Source organism: Metopolophium dirhodum, chromosome 7 (assembly GCF_019925205.1).
Source record: "Metopolophium dirhodum isolate CAU chromosome 7, ASM1992520v1, whole genome shotgun sequence".
Lineage (NCBI taxonomy): Eukaryota > Metazoa > Arthropoda > Insecta > Hemiptera > Aphididae > Metopolophium > Metopolophium dirhodum.
This window is the reverse complement of record NC_083566.1, coordinates 1,461,036-1,487,439: the sequence shown is the minus strand read 5'-3', so window position 1 is coordinate 1,487,439 and position 26,404 is coordinate 1,461,036. Positions and strand designations below refer to the sequence as shown.

Sequence of the window (26,404 nt, the reverse complement as noted above, 5' to 3'; positions counted from 1 at the left end):
AGTAGTAGTAGCGTAGTAGCGTAGTAGTAGTATTAGTAGTAGTAGTAGTATTAGTAGTAGTATAGTATAGTATTAGTAGTAGTATTAGTAGTAGTAGTATTTAGTAGTATTAGTATATTAGTAGTAGTAGTAGTATTAGTAGTATTAGTAGTAGTAGTAGTATTAGTAGTAGTAGCGTAGTAGCGTAGTAGTAGTAGTAGTAGTATTAGTAGTAGTATTAGTATAGTATCAGTTAATTCCTGACGTAAGTTAATACATTATTTCAAGAACAATTTATTATTCTTACAAAAAAAAAGTACTCGTAATATACGTTATTAATTAATAGTTCGTTTACAAAGCATATACCTACTATAACTATATATTTTTACAAGCATAATATGATTTGTAAGAAAAAATTATGTATTACTCAATGATTAAGCTGCACAGGATACTTGAACACACCTACTCAGTAATATGTAACAATAATAAACATATTATAAATATGATAGGTGACCTACTAGATAAACTTGAGATCTAATTTAATTATGGTGAGTTTAATATGTGTATAGGTAAGTGGCCTATAATATTATATAAGAGCCAATGTTTTTAAATTCTAATCTTAATTCAAACATATAAAACGACCGTGGAGTACAGGACGTGGCTATCTATTAAAAATGCAATAATGATCCAATCGAGTTACATTATTATTATAATCTTAAATTATTCGTACACTATTCGCTATATCACAGATGATTTTTTTTGGGTACAACTATAATAGAGGCCGGAAGAAGTTTTCAAAAGGATTAGAAGTGCGTCACTATAATAACTGTCGATTGGAAATTGAGCCTAATGCAGGCGAGAATATTAATAGTTTGGGAGTGGAAATTTTTGGAGATTTTCGGGTATCATCGGTAACGAATAATTAATATATCGCGTGGTTGGTATTTTTCTAAATTAAAAAAAAAATAGAGATTACAGTAATAGTGCTGATAGGTATGAGGATTGATTGTTATGCGTTTGAAGACGTGTATCATCCATACATATATTAAGTGTATTGCCCATGCGAACGCCGAAGATGTATTTTTAATTACCAAAACTGTAAGGTGTACTGATTTGAAAAGATTTCAATACCACATAATATATTTACCGTATTTGTAGGTTGCGTACTTAACCAAAAGATTTTAGTAGGTCAAACAATTAACCGTGATTGTGGCGAGTTTTCAGGAATAATAAATCCTCGAACCAATCGACCTACAATTATTGTTATTCAAGGAATCGTAATTATTATCACCTGGAAATCATAACGGGGTACTAGTAAATTAATGAATCATAAAATTAATATGCATTATTACTACGCATTTAAAACGACTAATATTGAAAACAGGAGAACTCGCTTTTATCTAGTATAGGTATCAAGACGTGTACGTTGTCATTGAGTAGGTCACTACTAATAATGGATGTGTTGAGTTTGAATTCAATGACAGACCATTGTATGGGTGCATCTAAGGATAATGAATATAGTTAATTATGTTAGATATATTTTATTTTATTTCCGTAATTGTATGTTACACACTGCAGTATGCGAGAATTCGGCATTTACTCAGTTCAGGAGGTTGAATTACTTTTGGCCAAAAAACAATGCACATAATAATGTACGATAATATTACAGCAGGACGTATTGTTGATATAATCCAACTTATACCTGTTAATACCGATATACCGCATATAAAGAATGGCGTGAGTCGGTTCGCGTATAGTATAAATAACTCGAAATTAGTGTACGGAAAATTATAATTTAAGTGTGTAACTGAATGTTCTAGTCCCCGTGACAGCACGATTAATGTCGTATTTCTGAATTGCAACAGAATGACTAAAATCGATCTTGTAAAATAAGTCATTTTACTTTGAATATCCAATTTCGTCAAAATATGTGTGGGCACTGTAAATAATAATTATAAAAACGACAAACGAAAATAAATTACGACACTTACCACAGTGTTTTGCTTTTATCTCCAAAATATAGAATGGCCAAAAGTCCTACATCCCTGTTTGACGGTCTATTATTTTTTCCTAACTAATTTCGAAGCATCTGATTTTTTAAAAATGTTTACCGAATATTACCATATCTCACAAAATATAATATTTCGTATGTCATCTATTACTATTATTACTCCGTCGAATCGACGAACATCGATAAATTTGTCTAACGCGTGTACAGTGCACACACTGCAGAGAACATTACCGAAATTCGACTTTTTTTCGTCGTCGTCAAAGCTCAGAGATTTATGTGTTTAAAATCGCGTTCGAGTTATCTGCGATATTATAATAATTATTTTCAAACGATTCGTAATCTAACGATAGTTTTATAATCACGTGACGTAATATTTTTCCGATAGTAACCTATTGAAGCGTCCCGTTTTTGAGCGTGGGGTAGTAATCGATTACAATTCTATATAGCCAACTTTAAGCACGATACCACCGCTCAAACACAATCGCTCCAGTAAATACGACGGCATTATGTAATCTATTCGAATCGGTAACGTTTCCAATCAATATAGTTTTTTTTTTTTTCCACAGACAGTATTATAGTCTGTTCTGTTCATAGTTATACAGTCCTGAATAATTTCGCCAACGGGGGGGGGGGGGGGGGGGGAGAGAGATATCGTTAGTTAAAAATATTTCCTATTTCAACAATGTACCCGTACGTTTTGTCACAATTTATCATGATATTTTGTCTCTCAAAAACGGCTGGCATATTATTAAACTGGTAAAATTACGTCTATATTTTGTACCGAGATATGTGTGTCTATAGTGACGTTCTATCATACAGTAACAACGACAATAACAATATATTATTATTATTATTATAGAGATATTTGTAAAAATAATTAGTCACTTCTTGTATACAGGGTATACTACAGGCATCTAAACATAATATGGTCTCCAATAGTATTTAGTATACCAAACATTTAAAAAGATAAATTTAAATAAACGCATTGCGAAAGTGTAAAATGTGAACATATGTCTTGGTGAATTGTACGCTTATATCTGTATAATTATATAAATCAGAGTAATAACGTGAAACGTTAATAAGCGCGAAATGTATACATACAATATTATAGTGTATCCATACGTTATTAAGTTACGTATTAATATATTATGTACCTAAGTATTAACATTGACGTCAGACTCGTATAATATGTTGTTAATATTATTCAATATTGTAATTTGACCAATTACCTAAACTAACTGTATCCGATACTAAACGCATACTATGCGTATTACTGTAATATTTCTATAATATTGAATATAGTGTCCTGGGTGTTTATAATACCTATAGGTATGAGAAAATTGGAAATATGAAACTTATATTCTAGTATAATCGGTATATTATATTAATAATTAAGAATACGATTAATTGTATAAAAATTCTAGTACATCAGATAATTAAGAATAATCTGTTTGGGTTGTTTTTATACGTACTGAAGACAATTATTGTGTTATGCGTAGATAATATAATATCTGTTATAAAACTGATAATTTATTATGAAGGTAGGCCTACCTATAATTAAAATTGAAACATTAAGATGTATTTTAGATTCCAAGCAGAGCGCCGAATGTATTGATTTTACGATGATGTGTGTGTGTTTTTTTTTGTCTGCCATTTCCTTTTGGAGCAATAAAATCCCTTCAATTTTCAACTCTGAGGATTTCTGGTAGATAATTGGATCTTGTTGGTACTTAAAGGGAGTGAGTAACATCAAAAAAATCCCGGTACTTTTCAAAAAAAAAAAAAATAAGGAAACGGGAAGTATCAAACATTAAAACCAGTTTTCAACAAAATCGATTTTGTTTATTGTAACTTAAAAATAAACAACTGTACACACTTTATCCCTTTATGAATAATTTTTGTTCATGGGGACAAAACATGAACATTTAATACATGGTTCCTCATAAGTTTTCCGAATACCAATTAAAACATTTCAAAAAAGTATATACTGAATATTTCTTTATAAGCGTTTAGAGATCAAATGTTTACCAAAATTTGCAAATTATTTTGTACTGTATAATTTATAACGTTTGTGATTTTCATTCTTTAAGTTTGAACATTTGATGCAAGGGTTTTCATAAGTAGTTCTAACTGTAAGCAAAAAGTCAAATGTTAGGTTAGCATAAATATGTTTTTGGGCTGGGTACAGATATTTTATTTTTCTAACCAATTTTGAAAAATAAATGTTTTCGTTGTCATGTTTACTTATTAAAAAAAACATATATTTATGATTCATAGATTTTCCTTTCAGAGGAAAAATATTGAGTAGTGTGCTTTTCCATTAGTTTTTAGCATTTAGCTAAATAGGGGCTTTGTTTTTTTTTTTATTGACATTTAGATTTGCATGAAAATAGATATTTATGAACGAAAAATAACGATTTTGGTTATTTTGTAATTTGTGGGGACTTGAAACTTATTTGTATATTATTATATTTTATATGTACACAATGAAATTTTCAAAAGATTTAGATTCATTTCAAGTTATCAGGTACTTATTTATACATCATGATTTATTTATTTATTCGCACAATTTTACCGTTACCCATATGGTAAGTCTTTATTGACTCAAAAGCTATCAATCATAATAATATATGATAGAAATGTATACATTATATAATATTTTAAATATATTTATCTATAAATTATAAAAATAAACGGCAATGTTTGCGTGTGCTTGTAAGTGATCCACTGCCAAATCTGTCGGACTTAAGGCACTGATTCGATACATAAGTTTGCTATATTCGAGAATGCGCAACTTGGAGCTAATTTTTAAAATTTTGCATTTTAAAGAGGGGCTAAGGCTGGAACACGTATTTAGTATTGACTCGATAAAATCGAATATTTTTTTGTTTACTTAAATTGTTGCCATCGGTTACAGATTATATTACTATTTATAATAAGTAGAAAAATGGCATAGTAGGTAAACAATTTTTTATAATTATATTTAAAAAACGAAGAAATCTTAAATTCAAATACTTGTACGAATACAACAATTACAATAATTACTTTTATTATTTGCTTTATTGATTCTGGACATATTATTGATGTTAGCACAAAGATAAATACTAATCTTAACCATATTGTATTTAATTATGTTTGTAAGCATTCGTTGAATCTGTCTCCAGTTTTTTGTGATAACATCAAAAATTTGTCCCGAATTAAGTAGTGGAAAATCATAAAACTAGTATTTTTAATTATTTTGTTTGTATTATATATTTCAACTGAAACAAAACGAAATACGATAGAAATATAGATTAATTTTAATCCGGATGAAGTCTACCTATATAGGTAATTAATAAAATATATATTATCTACTATACAAAATCAAAAGGCCTAAGCGGATGACCCTTAATATGCAAATCTATAGTTTTTCATAAAATTTTAATAAGTAATGCAAGAGCCGTCATATAGGTTACTTTTTTTACACACCTACTTTTTACTTTTCAACACGTAAATGTTGTATTATATGTTAATTTACGAAAAACTTATCATTTTTTTTTGGCTATATAAATTGCTGACATTGGTTACAGAAAATAAAATAGTTATTATGGTTGGATATGATTTTAGACCCGTATTTCATACTAGGTCAAAACAACCCAAAATAACGGTGATAAATATGTTGGCAGTTTTCATTTAACGGAGTTTATCCAACGGGGTAACCAACGGGCATTTGATTTGTCGCGGACAACGCCGGGCAGGATCACCTAGTAAGTACATAGTAACATAAAAAATGTGATCGGCAAAAAATAATTCGACCTACAATATTACTACTTTAGTAGAATAATTCACTATAGTAGCCAATATAAAATACATCATCAAATATACTTACTGTAGGTATCTAATGTAGGCCGATGAACCGTCATCGCTCAGAATCGTTTGTCGTATGCAACGATCTACCATTGATTTCAAATTTAATAAATCCATTACAGTGACTTTTAGATTCTGAGCGGCCCAATGGCGAATGTATTGATTTTTAAAAAAATGTCCTTATATTTTATTGCGTTATCTTTTTCTAGGGAGACCAAGTTTGTAATCTGCACACACAATAGTCCGCTGCAATGTAACTTTCGTCGTTTTTTTTTTTTTTTTTATGAACTTCTTTCGTTTTGGTTTCTACAATATTCTACAGATACATGTATCATAGATATTTATACTATAATATTATATAAAATTAGTTTCTCGAAAATCGAAATACATATTCGTGAAAAAAGGATATTATCGTTCGTCATTAATTAATTACAAGCATTTTGTTGATGTGCGAGATGTCTTATACTATGCATATACTTAACACAATATATTCGCCGTGTTCATTTTGTAATGAATATCATTTTAGGGAACTTTACTTTTTAAGTAAGTCTCAACAGACGATGATGATTTATTTAAAGTGAATATAGCAACTAAAAAGTTATAGTCTGAACTCTGGAGGTACAACTCTGAACACTTAACGGATGACGAACGATTTTTTGTTTTCATATTTAATGTGGTAAAATATTCGTTAACACAAGGCAATTCATTAGTTACGAGTCAGTGATTATATTTCAGAAGGTTATTATTATTATTCAGTAATCGTGAAATATGAAAACTGTTAAGTCTTTTTGAAATATTTACGAATTTATTACGCACCCTTCCCTCAAATACATACTTACAACTTAAATTTCAAAACATAAATTCTTAGGCAACGAGATAATCATGACAGATTTAGAAAAAATGCAATATATAATAATATCTATATAATGTAATGGATAGTCTAATGGTAATATTTTATTTCAATGATATTATTTAAACGATATTGGCCACATTGGTACACGCGTTGCAGTGGAGCGTCGATTGATTTTGTTTTGCTAAAAGTTTATTAAAGTATTTTAACTTGTTTGAGATGTGAAAAAATAAAGTACTCCGTTAAAATGTTCAAGTTTTTGAACTTTTATCCTGCAGTGGGTTTCTAATATTAAAATATTAATATGTTAAATTAATCATCCATTAATAATTTTAATTATAGAATCACTATTTTCTTCTGTAGAAATTGAAGTCCAAGAAATAAATGGTACGTTTTTAAGTATAAAGAATTTCTAATTTCAAAACTGCAGTGATCGGTCATAAATCAAATATTCAACTATATACAATATACATGTAGGTAGGTACCCATTTAATGTGGAGATTTTAAATAAAGTAAGTAATTTATATTGTCTGTGGAAACTTATGTAACATATTTATATTCGCCGAGAATCTTTCTGTACTTTGGCGAAAATTTTGGATTAAATACATCATAGTTGGGTACCATTTTTATAAACAACTAGTTAAGCGAATACGAAAAAAGTTAATTTTGTGTACCTATACCTATTATAATTAAAATTGTACGTTATCTTATTGTAGAATTTTAAATAACGTATTATTATATTTATATAACACCGCCTATCGTGCAGTTGTGGGTTAACAAAATATCGTAAAACCACACCTTTTGAGGCGAATAATATTATAATTAACTATTACAATATATGGTATCACCTATTAGCTTTATTATTTATAAATTACCTGGAAAAATAAACTAATATTGGGTTTATATCGAATACGTGTTTAATGATGTTAAATTTGTCCGGTATTTCGAACATGAAAAAATTAAAAACAGGTAATAATATTATTGATAAATCAAAAAGTAAATAAATCAAACAACGAGGAGGGGCTGTCGAGGTTTTTTTTTTTTTATTTTTAATTTGCACCTCCGTATAAGTTAGTGTATAATGCAAACTCATTTTCCGCAGGGATTTTCGCGCGCATATCAAAAGCACACCCTTTGTGGTGTATCCCGAGGGAGGTCGCAGCTTGGCGCCGGATGTATTTGGACTTTCAGTTAGCGCGGTGACGGCAGCTGAGCCGTTCGATAGCGTTTTGCACGTAAGGCTTACGGAAAAATAAAACGACACAGTGTGCTTTGATAAAATAATTTTTTTTAACTATAAAATTGTACCTGCGGTGTTGTTGATATCAAAAAAAAAAATCATCATTTCCCCCCGTAAGTACTAAATTTTGTATATTATATTTAAACAATATAGATTAGATTTAAATGTGATAAAAAAAAAATAAAAAATATCAGCTATATAAAATTGTATTAGACTCTGCGATAAATGCTTATTGATTTAAAACGATGTTGTTTTTATTAGGGTTTTTCCTGTGTTTGAATACACTTTTCATACCAAGTAAAAAATATGCCTCAATAATCGACTTTGTTAGTGTTTTCTGATTGAAAGTCTGTGGGGCAAAATTATGAAATCTCAGTAATTTTTTAATATAATCTGGAATTTATTATAAACAAAACATTTGTGAATTATAAGAATTTTTTCGCAAAACCAGCTTTCACGAAGAAACGTATTATTTTGTTGCTGTTTTAATTCAGAAACGAACTTGAAATTTTTACCAAATATTTATATTATTATTTACTACCTATACGTGATATTATTTTCAAAATATTTTGAGCTATTTATAGATATTTACTGTCGAAATTGTTGAATCATTTATGATAACATTTTTGTTTGTATAAAATTTGAATACCTACAGTTTCTCGTAAGTTGTTCTTACCACAATCAAAAAATGTTTAATAATTAGGTAGTGTAATAAAAATAGGTACATAATCACATATTTTTTTATAAGCTTTTAAAGTTCTTGTTTTCTATAAAATTCAACAATATTAAGAAAATATGTACCTAAATTATTTTGTTCCTAATTAGAAATACATAATATTTTAATTTTAAAATCTATGGTTGGAATATTCAATACATCATTTTTATAAGTCTTCTTACTGGATTTAAAATATAAAATTTAGCGTAAGGCATATTTTTGTTTGAAGTTAAAATTTTGACGTATTGCATAATCACACGTGAAGTAACAATTTTTACTAAACAATTTACCAGACACAAGTAACTTAACATAACGATGTTATAAATATTTATATTATTTTCAAATGTGTCATTAGGTGTTTCTATTGACCATTATATTTTCTATAGGCTGTAATTTCCATCGTATAATACAATATTGATAATGTAAAACGTGTTGACATCGGTATTATAACATAATATGAGCTAAATTATAACTGAATAACGTAAAATCTACTGCTATAGCAGTACAAGAACATTGGTTGATTTAGGCATGCTTTGAATAATTTCATTATTTCAATAATTCTCACTGTTCGTCAGTGTGTTGACAAATTTATTACTGATAATTTATATAATTAGATATAAAATGTGGTTATATACTTATGGTTTGGTTAGGTTATACACATTGTCTTAGGCTGATATATTATTATTTTAGTTAAAAATCCAAAATGTTAATAAATAATACCACATTTGTTAAGAGAAATGCGTTGATGTGATTGTGTGTTATGTCCCTTAATAAACTTGTTTTTTTTTTTGTGAAATTATGAATAATTTGAAAATTTAATGATTTATTATTATAATATTATAAGGTATGTACGTACAAATTCATTTTATATCTTACGGGATTCATTTTTTTTGATCCATTTGAAGTGATAATGTCTATAACGCCTCGTTCGTCATTAATTATTAGTTATATGAAATTGATCGAAATTTAATTAACCTCTGGTTAAATCTTATAATTGCAGGCCGATTGTAATATTACGTAACATCTAAGAAAATATCGTCAACTTGATACATAATCTAAAATGAAGGTTACTGTGTCCTCAGATTAAGCACCAAACTTATCTACACAAACGGAGCTGTCACATATCAAAGAACAAAATAATTTCGACAGTAGAAATTAGAATTATAACAGCTAGGTCACGGTGTCAAGCAGGCTAATATTTGATGCTCATTCGACTGACTTTTAAAATGCAGTCATACGCGTAATAATTTCTAGTAGGTACCTATATTACATCTAAATATGGCGAAACATCAGTTAAGAACAATTATTAATTTGATAGGAAATAATTTCGATTTTTAGAAACAAAATTTTTTTAGCATTTTTAATGTTCCAAAAGGTGATGACAGACACAAAAATAAAAACACACACAATATCACTGTAAAACCAATACTTTCGTGTGACCTTGTTGGGTTTCTTTTATATTCTTATTGATCCTTTGATAAGCCGACCAATTCGCTCAATCTAGTTGAAATACGGTTGTTACTTATTTTATGTTTAATCGTGTTGAATGACGATTTTTCTAGTTAATATTTTTGATTATTATTAGTGTAATATATTAATACATGGTAGTTTATGGTTTACTTAATTGAAAAAAAAATTGAAATATTTGTTTTATAATTTCTTAAAAGTCTGTGATGGCCAATTTGTATGGATATTATTTATGTGATGTGAATATTTGTAAAATAGTGGCTACGCGAAAACATAGCAGGCCACCCTACACATGTTCTAGCAGTCTAGCTAATAGTTGAGTTTGCATCGTTTACAAAACTGATCAGAATTATATATTTTTATAAATATATATAATGTATAAATTATCTGAATAATCGATTCCCGTATACTATATACTGAATATCTATCGAATCTCTCTGAATCTCTATTTATAATAATATTTAATAACAATTTCTGTGCGTTGTCAATTATTGAACACCAACGAAAAGTTGATATTTCTATTGAAATTATTTGGTCTTATACATATTATACGTTTTTTGTTTTAGGCTTTGTTGCAAATGTAAATTATGACAGGTAGTCAAATATCACTCATGAATTCTCTGTAAGGTCATACAAACGTATAGCAATCGTGCAGCATTGGATGTATTAATAATTTTATAATTATTATTTAAAGAACATAATATTGTAATAATGTTTTAAACCATGCCGGTTATTTTGTTGATTTTATTGTTATAATATGTCGTACAGTTTCTTTGTATTTGTTCAATACAATCTACTTTCGATTCATTCTTAAATATACACGCGTAGCACCAGATTACGTACCTACTCAGTTAATTCGTCGATTTTGGTTTATATAATATTAGTAATAATTGTATTTAAACACATTGCACGTCATGACATGATAAAATACTACTTATGTTGCAGTTATGACTTTTTTTAATGCTATTAATCACATAAAAATATTTCCCCGAGTATAGGACGTTTTGGTCGTCAGATAACGATACACGTATACCAACTAATATTATATGCTTTAAAAACAATATTAGAGAATATTGAAGTATTACAGTAGCAATAGGTACCGATCAAGATAATATGCGTGTCATTGGTTATTTTAATAAATATTGTAATGAAATAATCGGAATTTATATTCTCTTTTAAGTTTTAACATTAAACCGATACTGCAGGATACCGATTTCGAATAGCGGTTAAAACCATTGAAAACCGAAAACAAAATCGAAAAAAAAATCAATTCAAGTAATCAAAACAAAAAAATCGAAACCGATAAAAATAAAAACCGGTATTCAAAACCAAAAACGAAATCAGAAAAAATAAATACCGATATCCGAAACCGAAACCAGAAGAAATATTTACGGTTTCAAGCCCATCTTTTGACACTGCATGAAAAATTGTATTTGATAACAAGGATTATCTATAAGAAAAAAAAATAGTAGGTAATAAATACCTAAATAAGTATTATAAATTATCAATTTGATAAAAACGATTACAGGATCGCAACGTGCTTTTCCTTAAACAAATTCATGACAATCGTATGTTCTTCATAACTTTATAAAATTATTAAATGAAATTTCATTTTTTTTAAAAGTCCAACGCGTACCCATATGAAATACACTTCGATCGTTGATTATATTATAATAGGTAGGCTACGATTATGACCTGTTTATCATACATTGGTACTTGAACAGGCATGTCGAAGTTGCCAATGTTATATTTTTAAATATAATATGATCGAATTCTATAAAACTGATTTTATGTAGAAATGTGTGTGTTATTGTGTTTATTATGAATATGACGTATGATAAATGATGACTAGTGATCTGGACATATCGAGGGACTTATTGAATTTGCATATCTATTTGTATTTGATGGTTAAATGTTTTATTGTTTTATGTTTCAGGTTATAACGAATTTAAAAACACCAAAAATACTTAAATATTTGTGTATGTATTGAGGTTTTTACAAAAACGTACATTTTTTTAACCCCTTCTCCTAATTTTTCAATTTTTTTTTCATTTTGGTAAAATATTTTATAATTTTATCATACGAATATTTTCTGTGCGCTAATGAGTTCAATTATAATTGACAATAACCATATAAAGATAAGATATTTGATGAGGGACTTTCAAAGGCACTTATGTTAAACTGGCGCGTCGTTGGTTGATAGGTCATCTGCACCGACTAGCACGCGTCTCGTCTGTCGTATCTTTTTCACTATAATACTTTTTACTAGACATATTTTTATTGTAAATCTAAAACATAATTTTTTTTATGTATTCTAGGTATACAATTTTAATTGCATAATTTTATGAATATTATTTCCATGATTTTCAATGCAATAAATCCCGAGTCCAAGCGATGACTTAATATGACGTATTATTATTATTTAATTATTATCCGTTATAATTTTATACGTTTTGAAAATAAACGACTATCGATAGTCATGTTACTGCTTTTTGTATTAAATTTATAACAATAAAATACGAGTACCCAGTCGAATAGATTTAGCTAACTCAATACCTCAACTGAACATTTACAGAGTCTTATAATATTTTTGTTTCGAGATTCGTTCAAGATATTTGATAACGCAATGTATTGAAATATAGGGAGTATTGATATTTTCAGGCTATGGAGTTGTGTGATTACAATATCGTGTAATGTTTTAGAATAAGATTAAAAATGTACTTTATGCTCCATAAATGCAGCTAAAGGCTTTCGTTATTTAGGAATAATAAATTAACGCGTTTTATACCTTTTTGAAGAAAATAATATTATAATAAATTGTATGTACCTTATACAATATCTTGCCGCACGCACATAGAATTGTCATTAAATATTAATTCATTCAAAAAAGAAGTGTAAGCAGTTTGTTATTATTATTATTATTATGATTACTGTTATTCTATACAGTTGATATTATTCAAAAGAATATTGTATAGTTTGTCACAAAAACGTATAATCACTATACTTATATTTAGGGAACACAAGCAATATGTACGTTGTACATGTTACGTTAAGATTCTGGAAAATAGAAGAGTTTTTTTTTTTTTTTTAAATTGAAAATTGAACAATGGAAGAACTGTCTAAATTCTAAATTATTCCGGGGTTTCCGTGGCAATTTGGTGCTGAGCTGGTAGCTCACCGTTATATTATAATATATTTCGCTCTGTATTGCAGAAAGTAATCACAATGTACACGAGTTTATTCGAATAAAATAACCCTGAATAATCGATTATAATAAAGATTTATTTTATTCGGCGAGTAAATAATAATATGATAAATATATATATATCGTAGATAGGGTACCTACTATAATATAACCGTACTATTGGGCAGTTAAAAATTTAGTGTAATATTATAATAATATAATATGTACATGTTACATATTATTATACATAATATTATGTAGGTATGTCTTGATTAAAAAAAAACCATTATGTTATGCGTGTAATTTCAAAATGTGCTCCTAATTACAATTAAATTACATAGATAAACCGTTAAACTATTAAAACATTCCAGATTAGCTTGTTAATTATTTTGTATTGATGTCTGTCTAACATCGAAACGCCTAGAAACCCTTAATTTAAATTACTATTACTTTTTTTTATAGGTGTATTTGTCTATATTATACTTGATTGCGATTGCGGATTTTTAATTAAATTAGGAATTTTTAATTTATTAATATTTTGTTATAAGTGATAACTATTATTACAGTATTATCATTCTTAATTTTTATAGTGTTCAATTATAAATACTATCTAAATTATAACTTTAATTGACAACTGTTTTGTTTTTACGCAGCAGCCATAAAAATATTTTATTTTAGCACTTAAATTAACAGGTAAAAATGTAAAATAATAATATAACAAACCAAAATCAGCTAGTGAAAACCGATTAGAATACATAATTGTATTAAATTGTTAAATATATTATATTATTATAATTTATTTTTTATATGTTTAATATGATCTAGGTATACGAAATGCTTACAAATTTAAAAAATAAAATTCTTTAGTAAGGATAGATAATAAAAACCGGGGAACTCTCTCTGTTGCATAGTGAGTTTCAAGTGTACCTATCTCGCCATTGGATAGATAGTAGGTAGGTCATTGTAATTATTATTTATGAGACTTCACATAAATCATTTGCCGAAAAATGTCCAGTAATTTGTGAACTTCGTAAATCAAAAATTCAGAACCTGCATATAAAATATTAAATGCACGAATCATACAATTTCATGTAGTTAGTAGAGAGCAAGACTCGCTATTTTTCTCAATAATTTTAACCCAATTTTCTATTTAAATTATAATTATTATAAATTTGTATTTTATTTTATATTAATTAATTTAATCGGGTAATTATTATTTTATTTCCACTAGGCCACTATCACTATGTTACTGTCGCATTATAATAAGTAATGTGTTAAGAATATTTGCTTTGAATTTTGATGGCCCCCGAAAATTTTCAAAATTCCCAATGTGGCACTTCAAAAATATTAATTGGTGACCCCTGTTGTAATAGATGTGTTATTATATGTAATTGAATTCGATGGTAAATCATTTTGAGCGAAGACATGTTGTATTTTACATTTTATTTTAGCTTATATTCCTAAAGATAGTTTTTATAATACATTAATACTATTGGTAATTTATTTATTTTATCAGGAATACATCACAATGACACGTTACATGTTGCACTATGTAGTGTTTGATACAAGTTGAAAGTATTTGATAATATGAAAATGCATGTAATTGGTATTCCAGTATTCGTTGCGAGAAAAAAATGCCTATATTATGTAAAAAAAAATATTGACTTGCAAATTCTAAAAACAAATTTGTAATTGACAGAACAAAATCTGAGAACTGCGTAAAGTTGCCGCCCTCCGCGCCCATAATGGTTTTTAGCTTATAATATTTTAATGACTTAGGTATTTGCAAATTCTATAAAAATCAATTTGCAAAATATAATTAGTATATTTTTCGAAATGATTGGACAAAGTCGGAAAGCCAACTTCACGGACATACTTTCTACTACGTTTTCAAGAAATAGCTATTAAAATCGAATATTTAATGAATTTTTAATGAGCTAAAAAACAAATTACATATTCGGGTGATCTCAACGATTTTCCAATCGCAGTAAACTTAAACAGTAATAATATTATACTCTAAGTTATAACATAGGCTTTAATTATAATATCGCCATAGTCACATCTATATATTTATAATTATTATTTTGCACCACGGTAACGTAAAATGAAACCTCGTTGATAAATATTTAAAAAAATTATTACAATACAAAAAAAAAAACTGTTTGGTTGCTTAGACATTAATATGCCATTTAAAGTTTAATATTACGAAATCGTTTTTTACTTTCACTGTATCAATCTACAGCCGACTGCCTACCGCTATTATATTATATCAGCGTACAGCATCTTCCGTAAATTAATGTTACAATATATACACGTAACCCGCATCGTTGTACGAATTTGTATTTTATCATATTACAAATTTAATTGTACGACGATGAATAGTTACATTTTAAAGTCGATAATAACATAAATTGTGTATACGCATAAATTTTAAAACTAATGATAACCAATAATATTTGGCGATATTACCTGTATAATATCACATGAACGCAAATCCCAGAACACTCCTATAGTCTTAGGCAATAATGCTTAGTGCTAGTATCATTTAGATATTTTTGGAAAAATAGAACGTTTTATATAAACTTATATAAATACCTATAAATAGTATAGAATTTTACAAAAAAAAAAACTTCTTGAACCAAATTTAAGTGTCGTACAATCATTATTTCGAAAAGTGTTAACATTTATAAAAATATTATTTTTAACTAGTTTGATATCATTGCAAAACAAAATTGTTGAAAATAATCATACTTTTTTCTAAAGTTTTTACTTTTTTGAATAACAACATACATTTTTAATTTCATATTTTGAAACAAAAAAATGTTTGGATTATTTCCATACATATAAATCTAATTTCAAAATGACATAGTAATTATAAGTACCTATATTTAAAATTGGATAAGTATAAGTTATAATTTAAATCGAAATACTTGGAAATATATTCTGCTTTTGAATATGAAATTACAAATTATAGCATATTACGGCCATTCAAAAAATTGAAACTTAAAAAATATTAACGATAACAATTTTTTAAAAATATAATTTTTTTCAATTACAGTAATTTTTAATAGGTAGGTACATTATAGTACATATTAGGTTATGTAAAAATAATATTTTTGAAAAAGTTAAAATTGTTCGTAATAACGAGAGTAGATACTTAAATTAATAGTACGTAACAGATGTAGGAATAATGATTTTTTTTAAAAGCTGTCAACGACATCGTATTCCTTATTTTCCTTATTATTAATCACTTATCAGAAATAGGTAATTCTCTAAAAAAATTGAGTTTAATGTACCTTTAAATTAAATTGTATTGATTTATTCTTAATTATATATTATAATAATTCACTAGCTATAATAAAAAGTAATAAAATATTCGATTTTTGTAAAAATATAAAGAACTATGAATATTGATTCAAGCTATATAAATACAAAAAAATAAATCTGAATTTATCGTGTACCTATGTCGTTTATTGTTTAAAGTATCTAAATCTCGTTTATCGCAATAATTAAAACTATATTGTAATATCAACCTCTAATAACACTATAGATTCGCTGTTATATTTATTATTAGAAATCATTTATTGCTCTTTCCGTGAATTTATTAATACAATTTATTAATGCCGTTGGTAATTCTGTGAAATTTTGACACCGAATATTTATATTAGCATTTTCCATACATAGTAAAATTTTTTTTTTAATATTTTGATTTTTTTTAGCTATAATATTTAACTTTTAGCTATGTTCTAATTATGTTAATTTGACGGGGTGCAACCACTGGATGACTTCCCCTCCCGCCAATCAACCCACATCCCATTTACTTATTGTACTACTTGTAAATACTGATTGAAAAAAAAAATTTTGTTCAATAAAAAAAAAAAATTATGTTAATTATTTTTCGGTTAGAAATTCATAAAAGTTTTTCTTTTCATAGATAACATCAGAAGTTTGAATAGAAGATCCCCAACAAGTTTTTCTACCTTTATCAAAAAAAAATAATAAAATAAAAGTTCACCAGAAAGTTACTCTATTTATAGCCATAAGATATTTTAGATTTTTATATTGATTTTTTTTAATTATTAAATTTGATTATTTATTTAACTATGCTATATGTTTACACAACATCTCCGCGAAGAATCGTTTTTCGTATGGAATGGTTTTTCATTGAAATTAAACATTACACATTACAATGACATGCTCGACAACGTATATATATACTGTACATCAGAGTGGTACCCAATTGTCCACCATTTTTTATTGTTCATTTACTTGCCTTGTAATTATTATTTAATAGTACATATAGTATTATATATTTATATTATTTTATTTTTTTAATTTTAACTTCTAATTTGATCAACTGCAGCTTAAAAAACAGTACAATAATAATATGTTGCAATTTAAGTTGTTTTGGAAGCAAATAGTTAAAGTTTGCGTTATAATATACCTATACCAACTACAAGAAACGTCTGACCGTTTTTAGTCTAAACATTGGGAGCTTAACATGATTTGGTCCGTATCGACGCAATGACGCTGTACGAAGTAGGTATATATAATAGTCAGAGTTTCAAAGTTTGGGTTTTCTTTTATTCGAGATTTACATTTAACGTATACCTAATGCGTTTTTGTTGTGGTTGACCGTTACCTGACCGGCAGCCAATTAAGTTCGCCATCGACCAATGGGCACGTGGACAGTTAACGACCTATCTATTGATTATATTTTTACAAAATGCTTCGACTTAAGTGATGGTATTTATTATTTACACAATATAATATTATAATATACGACAAAACTAAATTATTTAATGTAAACAAGCGATGCTGATGAAAACCAATCAGCGACTGTAGAAATACATCACAGAACTTTTTGAATATGAATTAAAATGTAGTAGGTAAATATAATTGTTAAAATATATTATATTATAATATTCATATTTTTGACGTCAAATCGGATGGTTTAAATAAATATTAAAATATATATATAATAACGTAGTTTTGAGAAGTAAATCTCGTGAATGTTATATAACGCTATATTAACACTTCCTTAGTAGGTTAGGAAAAATCAATTTGCTACTAGTTGACTTATGTCGTAGGACTGCATTTGAGAGAGGTATCGAAAAACTTTACAAAACAGTGCCAGCAGTTATATGATGTGGTTGGACTATTTAGAACTGCGTTTGTGAACATTACAATTAAGACCGTCAAGATGATAATGTCTTGATGATATCCAAAACGAATTACCCTAGTTACCCTGTTACTTTTACTGTGTTATTAAATCTAGTAATTTATTTACAGGTGCGTACTGGTGGGAGTGCGACCCAGTGGGAGTGCGGGGTTACCGGCCCAAATAGAGGTAGCCTCCCAACATTTTTAATGCTCCCCCCCTCCAAAAAAAAAAAAAATTGCATACACATATTTGTTTTTAAATCTTACATTAATATTGTACATTCTTATAATATAAATACTATAAATAGGTATAAATAGCATGCAAAATTAAAATTAATTAGATCGTTAGATGAGTAGGTACTATGGTGCATGATATTTCATGTAGGTACCTATATTTTGCTGTCGTGCATGCCTAATTTATTCATTGTCCATCTACAAGTTTTTAAATGTTTACCGTTTGCAGAAAGTTGTTGTGTATTGAGTTTATAAACTTATTCCAATTTTAGATTCTAAGTGAAGAGAAAGAATGTATTGATTTTACAATGATGTATATTTTTCCGCCTGTCAGCAAAATTGTGGGTATTAAAAACGCTTATATTATCGAGATCAGTATCTTTTTTGATAGAAAAGTGAATCTAGTTGGCACACTTCTGGGTCAGAATTGAAAATTTTATTTAGATTTAGAAAACGTAAAAAAAAAAAAATCAAAAAAAAAGTGAAACATAGCATTAATTTTTACACAAAAACCATTTTTTGAAAATTTATTTTATTTTTCCGGTATAACTCAAAAATTGATCACCGTAGACCCTTGAAATTTTCACCAAATATTTATATTACCATTTTCTAGATATTTTGTCTCTTTTTGAGCTAGTTATAGCTTTGAGAACATTTTCGAATTTTGTAATTTTTTTTTAAACTATTCTCGATAAAAACTTATTCACTTAGTAAAAAAACTTAACAATTTAATGATAGGCTCCTTATAAATTTAATTAATTAAGTTCAAAAATACTAAAGATACATAGAATCAATTATTTTTATATGCATTTAAAGTTAAAATTTTAAGTAAGAAATTCATAAAAGTTTTTCCTTTCTTAGCTAACATTAGAATTTGAAATTCATACAGTCTAAACTATATTATAATCACTTTTAACTTATTATATTATCACCATGTACATTTGAAAATGTTAATCTGCAACTGTAGTCTTTCAAATACTAAGGAATTAAGACTGACATTTGAGTAACCGATCAGGTTATCAAGGCTAAGAAGCTAGTACTTAAAATATAACTACTATGAAATAAAATGTGTTTCTTATATATTATATAACATTGTCTTGTAACTTAACATATCATATATACCTATTAGAGGGCAAATACCCACGGGCTTTCAATTTTCAGTTGAAAGTTTAGCTAAAGCCTCCTTCCTAAGACTTTGGGTCTAGTTATGCGCACTATTGTGTAACATGTTAATCAACAATTAGGCAATTAGGCACAAAAGAATTTTGTTCGTATAATCATAATTCATATGCATTATAATAACTATAAAGTAAATATAGGGAATGACGCGATCATGTATGTATGATTACGGATATATATAAGTTCGTAGTTTGCACTCGCGCCGTCTAGTACGTCATATGGATTCTCTGCTTCTAAAGTTACTATTTTCTTGTTATAATTCAAGGTAGATATTGTTATGTTCGTATTATGCGTTGTGTGATAAATAAAAACGAATGGCATCATGGTTGAATTAAACAAGCTGCAGAAGACTAGAAAACAAAAAAAATTACATCCCTATAACCGTGGCATTGCTCACTGCTGGGCATGTAAGATTAGGTTTGTAAGGTCAGTTATGTTCATGTAGGCAAACAATGGAAATTCGATTGAATATAACTGTGCAATGTTAATATTTGACTGAAGGTGCAGAACGTTATAGGTTTTCCAAGCTCGTCGTATCGAATAAATAGATTATATTATTATGTTAAAAAGAGAGAAAACAATAATAATAGTTGTTAGGACATCATTTTTTCGTAGTGGTTTTCTATACGTAGACATTTTCCAACGTACTCTTTTTTCGACTGTACTCCAAAAATATATATATATATATATATTGCCGGTAGTGGGTATACTAAACTTGATACAAATGGTATCAATGTAGTAATGCACATAGTATTATGACTATCTAGATTTGTTTAATTATCGTCCGCGTTCACTAAATAAAGCAAATTATATTATGTTTATATAACGGCAAGAATGTAGTAGCTTGAATATTATTCTTACTTAATGTATTATGCATACCTACGCTGTAGCTGCTATAAATAATTATTATGCATATACTACGCGTAGATCATGATTACCAAATAATCTCTACGGTAATGCCATTTTAATACAAATTTAAATTGTTTTAAATGCTAATAGTTGTTGGTATATATATATACAACAAGTTTAGATAGTATTTAAAACGTAATTAAAAAATAAAACTTAAATAATATACAAAAGTTTAATAAAAACGTATTTTTTTTTAGGGGACTTATATAACAATAATTTTACTCGGTAAAAATACTATTTTAGTGTGCTGTAATTTATATGCATTTAAAATTATTGCATGCTGCTACGACCGACTCTCGAAAACTTCACAAAACGAAACTTCGGTACACAAAAATAATGTTTAACTATATGTATACAGAGATTATTAAACCTAGTACCTGCAAACAATTTTTCTTCATGGTGAAAACATATTTTCAAGAAATCAAAACAACTGTAGGTACCTATACATGGTTATGTACAATCTATCAATTAAAAATAATGTCATACCTACCCATAGATAATAAAGGCATGGATAGGACATAACATCTTATCGATGAAGAATGAAATTAAACGAATGTAGGCCAAAAAAGTATACCTATGTCCAAAGTGAATTTATAATATATCAATCCACCTTGACATAATGAATACGTTATGTCCTATTGGCTATCCATGTCTTTATTATTTGTGTACCTACCATTTTATTATGTTTTTGGACGTAACTACTATATAATATAGTGATTAGTGTTTTGTATCAATTCGTTGCTGTTTCAAAACCGGTATTATTTCATACAATGAATTTTATAATTTTACTAAGATGATATCGTATTAGAATATTGTATACATATATATAATTTACTGGTTTTCAGCCGTGAAAATCGAAGGCATTTCACGATCATTTTCGTAATTTGGTCGCAAAATGTAACCTGCAGTTCAGCCTATTTATAAGACATTTTGGCACATGCACTTGCACAATATTTCGTAAACGATTATATTAAACGCAGTCACATCACTATTGTTATTATGTTCGCGGAACAATGATGATATTGGCGAAGTATTATAATAATAATATCATCGAAGTGATTAGAATATTACAATATAATATTTTTCAGTGATACTCATAACTCATAGCTTAAACATACAATAATGAATGTGATTTAAGATTTGATGTATTGGTTTAACAACGTAGTGTTTTCGGTTTTGTGTCTGACGAAACTTTTTGAAGCACAAAAAAACTATTCAATCTTTAACACCAAGGATGGTTTCTGGTAGAAAATTTGATCTAGTTCATGGACGCATTTAGAAACATATACGTAATAGGAGCGGGCACAACAAAAATTATATTATATATTTTAATCGTATTATTACTTAGTAGTATGCAGTGTAATAAATAATTTTGATATGTCACTGTGGAGTGTGGGGTATTAAGTTTTGTCTCGCAAGACAATTTAAACCAATCATGCTTCATAGATTATCCAATCCAGCAGTAAACCACAAAAAACCACAGATTATTTTAATACTCATAGCTTTTTTTGATTTGACGCATTTTCTGTACTAGGTGGGAACAACGCGTTATAGAATTATCAACATTCAGTGAACTGGTGTAGTGTTTTACATTTGATTTGCATGCACTATAGATAGTATACTGTGAGCACTCAGTGTGCACCATCCGCACTGCCGATTTTCTGCGAAGTAGTACCAGTGGAGTTTCATAGTGCACACTATTAATTAGATACTGTCAAATCTAAAACGGTATAAACAAAGTATATAAATATGGCCAATGGGGTCCATAAATACGCTCTTGATCTAGTTGGTACATTGTTCAAACGTAGAATAATCGCAGTTGTTTTTTGATAATTGGGAACAACTATAACAAGGAATGACTGAAAAACTGGAGTATATATTTTACGAAACACCAGTTTTCGACATAATTGCTCGAAAAATGTTCGACATTACGTATGGGTAGATGCTATTATTTTTTGTTCGCAGTGCAAATTCTAAATATCAATATTCAAGGTGTAATAATTATACGCAATGAACTTAAATTTAACTATTCACACAATTTTGCGGTACGTTGTTATTGTGAACTTATGCTGTAAATTATTTATTTATTTATTTAATTTATAAATTTTTACTTTATTTGAAAAATTTCTAACAGTAGATGTTTAAAAATGATAATAGTACAACACGTTGGTGGGGTGTTATATTTTATACGTCGTGGTGACAGAGCGATATAAAACGAGTAGGTACCATTCACAGTGACAAACGCATCAGACACTCAAAACTTACTATACAGCTCGTATGAACGCGTAATAATAGCGATCGGGGAACAATACTACCTATTGTAATATAGTATTAATTAACACTGGAACACAGGATATAAGAGGTATAAAAATTAAACTAATTGAGGATTTGAAATAGCCCTAAAAGAAAGTTAAGTTCCAGTTAAATTAAAGGTAAGTTCCAGTCAAATTAAAGTTAAGTTCCCTGTGATTTCTTATTAAAGTTAAGTTCCAGCGAAGTTAAAGTTAAGTTCCATAAAAGTTCTCCGAAGTTTTTTTTTATCCAAGTTAAGTTCAAGTCAAATTAAAGTTGGGTTCCACTTACGTTCTACTGTAGACTGGCTTTTATGGTAACTTAACTTCGCTGGACCTTAGCTTTAAATTAATATGAACTTTGGTGGAACTTCACTTTAATAAAAACTATAGGGAACTTAAATTAAATTTCACTGGAACTTACCTTTAATTTAACTGGAACATAACTTAAATAAAACTTATATCGAACTTAATTTATAACTTTACTGGAACTTAAGTTATTTTGTTATTTTGTTTATTTTCCACTTACGTTCTACTGTAGACTGGCTTTTATGGTAACTTAACTTCACTGGACCTTAGCTTTGAATTAACATGAACTTTGGTAGAACTTCCCTTTAATAAAAAAAAGCTATAGGAAACTTAACTTTAATTTGACGGGAACTTAACTTTAATAAAAACTATAGGGAACTTAACTTAAATTTTCACTGGAACTTACCTTTAATTTAACTGGAACATAACTTAAATAAAACTTGTATCGAACTTAACTTATAACTTCACTGGAACTTAAGTTATTTTGTTGTTATTTAAAAATAGTATGTATTCGTGGATTTATGAAACGTTTAGAGTATATTATTATAATTTAAATACACGATGGCCATCATTTTCTCCGAATACTGCTGAATACGAAAATAATGATTTAATATATTAATTTTAAATGTATCGGATATATTTTAGATTTTAGATTCTGAGCGGATCGACTATTAATTTTACAATGATGTGTTTTTTAATTATTTAAATTATTTTTTCTTGTGGTCTGTGGAAAAGATAAGTATCCGTAATGAAGATTCAATTTTCATATATAATATTATATTATAGGCACTCAGAGTGTATTCATATGTTTATTTTTAGTTTAGCTGTAGGTATTTAGTAAATAATAATAGGTATACGAAATTGTGTTTTCGAATAATAATTTATTGTTTGTATTATTCACAATAAATATATATAACAATTATTTTATATTCTGAAGCTGTTATGCAGTACCAGTATAAATAGTAGGTATGATGAGGTACCTATCATAATATTTAAACATGGTACAATACATTATTTATACATCAAATCTATAATTCCAACATCTTATTTATTAATTATTTTAAATAAAGCTTATAAAAATAATGTACAAAATAAATAATAATATTATAAAAATATATAATTTTAATATAAAATTGGTTAGAGGTAGAAATTACTTCTAAAAACGTGATTTTGTATTAAAACTTAAGAATTGAACATTTTATTCAGTAAAATACAACAAAGTAATTTTGTCAAATAACAATATGTACTTATATGTATACTCGTATACAATAGTAATATAATGTAATTACTACCATCGATGAGTTATTACATTTAGGTAAACCAAAAAAACAAAGATTTTGAAAAACCCCAAGCACTGCGTATCCAATAAAGACGCTGTGTGCCAGTACGACGTCATTACAGCACCCGGGCGGGGATTTGGTTTTGCGTAAAAGGGAGAGGGGTACAAACATTTTTAGGGATGGTTCAAATAAATAAATGGGTACAAATTGGGTACAAAAAATTGAGATCGGTGCGAAATCGATTGGTTGAATTCTGCTGGTTTCGGGTGCCAGGACGACGTCGTTACCGTACCCGGACGGCGGATTTGGTTTTGCGTAAAAGGGAGGGCTGTAGTCAATTTGCACCAAAATTGACCCAAAATATATACATGTGTAATGTGCACCATTTTTTTTAAAATGCTTTTGTAATTTTCACGGTTTTCAAGTAGTAAGAAATAGGAATTGTAATTTGCACCAAAATTAAAATCGATTATTTTTTCGATAGTATCTCGATACAGTACCAACTTACAAATTGTTGTACATATTGTTGTAAGTTTATATAAAATCGTATTATTATGAATACATACAAAAAGTTGGCCAATTAAAATAATTTGAATTATAATTAGTTATATAAACTTACAACAATATGTGTATAAGTTCAGCTATTTTATAAATAAAAACTATGCTTAAGTTTTATAGGATTATAGACATCTTTTTCGAAAACTATATTGTATACATTTGTTTTTTTTAATCTTATATATAATTATTTTAACTAGCTAATTTTTTTTTATATTTATAATAATACGATTTTATATAAAATTACAACAATATGTGTATAAGTTTAGCTATTTTATAAATAAAAACTAAGCTAAATTTATATTAGGATATAGAAACTTGTAAGTTGGTACTATCGAGATACTATCGAAAAAATAATCGATTTTAATTTTGGTGCAAATTACAATTCCTATTTTGGACTACCTGAGGGTGGTGCAAATTACAAACACTACTTTCGACTACCTGCAATGGTGCAAATTACATATCTTTGATTTGGTGCAAATTACAAACTCCCAAAGGGAGAGGGGTACAAATTTTTTTATGAAGGGTACAAATGGGTGCAAATCGGGTACAAAAAAATGAGATATGTTAGGGGGGGTTTCGACAATTTATGGGTGCCAAGACGACGCAACTGTATCTATCTACCTATAATATAATTATGCATTCGGTTCACGGGCGGCATTTTTCTTCGGGCAAGTCACGGTGTCCGGAGAACAAGTGCCGCCATCCCCCACCTGGACATGGCAGATATCTACGAGTGCCCACTTGAAAATCTGCCAAAAACTGCACACACGTGTTTACCAACCAACAGCATCCTCCCCTTCAACCTAACCTAACAAACAGACAATGGCCATAGTTGCCGGGCTTAATAATCAATTTAAAAAAATAAAAATAAATTATGTATTATAAGGTATTTCCTCTCTCCTGTTATATTTAAGTTAATAGCTGTATAAATAGTACATTGTACAATATTGTACATAGGTATTATATTATTATAATACAAAAACAATTGGCGAATAGGGGGAATATGAAATCTAATGGTTATATATTAATTAAGTTATATAGGTTTATTTTTAGTACTTATATAGGTACGGTTATAATCGTTTAGTTCTATTTAAGTATTATGTCAAACTTTAGTTGAATACATAATTTATAATCGTATAGTTTATCTAATACCTATATTGTCATTAATTAATATGCATTTGACAATTAT

The 26,404-nt window shown here is 27.9% G+C and overlaps 2 protein-coding genes across 4 annotated transcripts in view; both read left to right on the top strand.

Annotated features, from left to right (window-relative positions):
- Positions 1–26,404, top strand: part of LOC132948138 (prestin) — a 90,071-nt gene that overhangs the window by 61,784 nt on the left and 1,883 nt on the right. The gene's annotated exons all lie outside the window — the stretch shown is intronic.
- LOC132948140 (arrestin domain-containing protein 3-like) overlaps positions 7,895–26,404 on the top strand; it is a 113,567-nt gene continuing 95,057 nt past the window's right edge. For 2 of the 3 annotated variants that reach the window (XM_061018479.1, XM_061018482.1), the window contains exon 1: positions 7,895–8,039. The gene's annotated coding sequence lies outside the window, so the exon portion shown is untranslated. Of the gene's footprint in view, positions 8,040–18,584; positions 18,643–26,404 lie in introns of all 3 variants that reach the window. The other variant, XM_061018480.1, reaches the window with a different exon arrangement.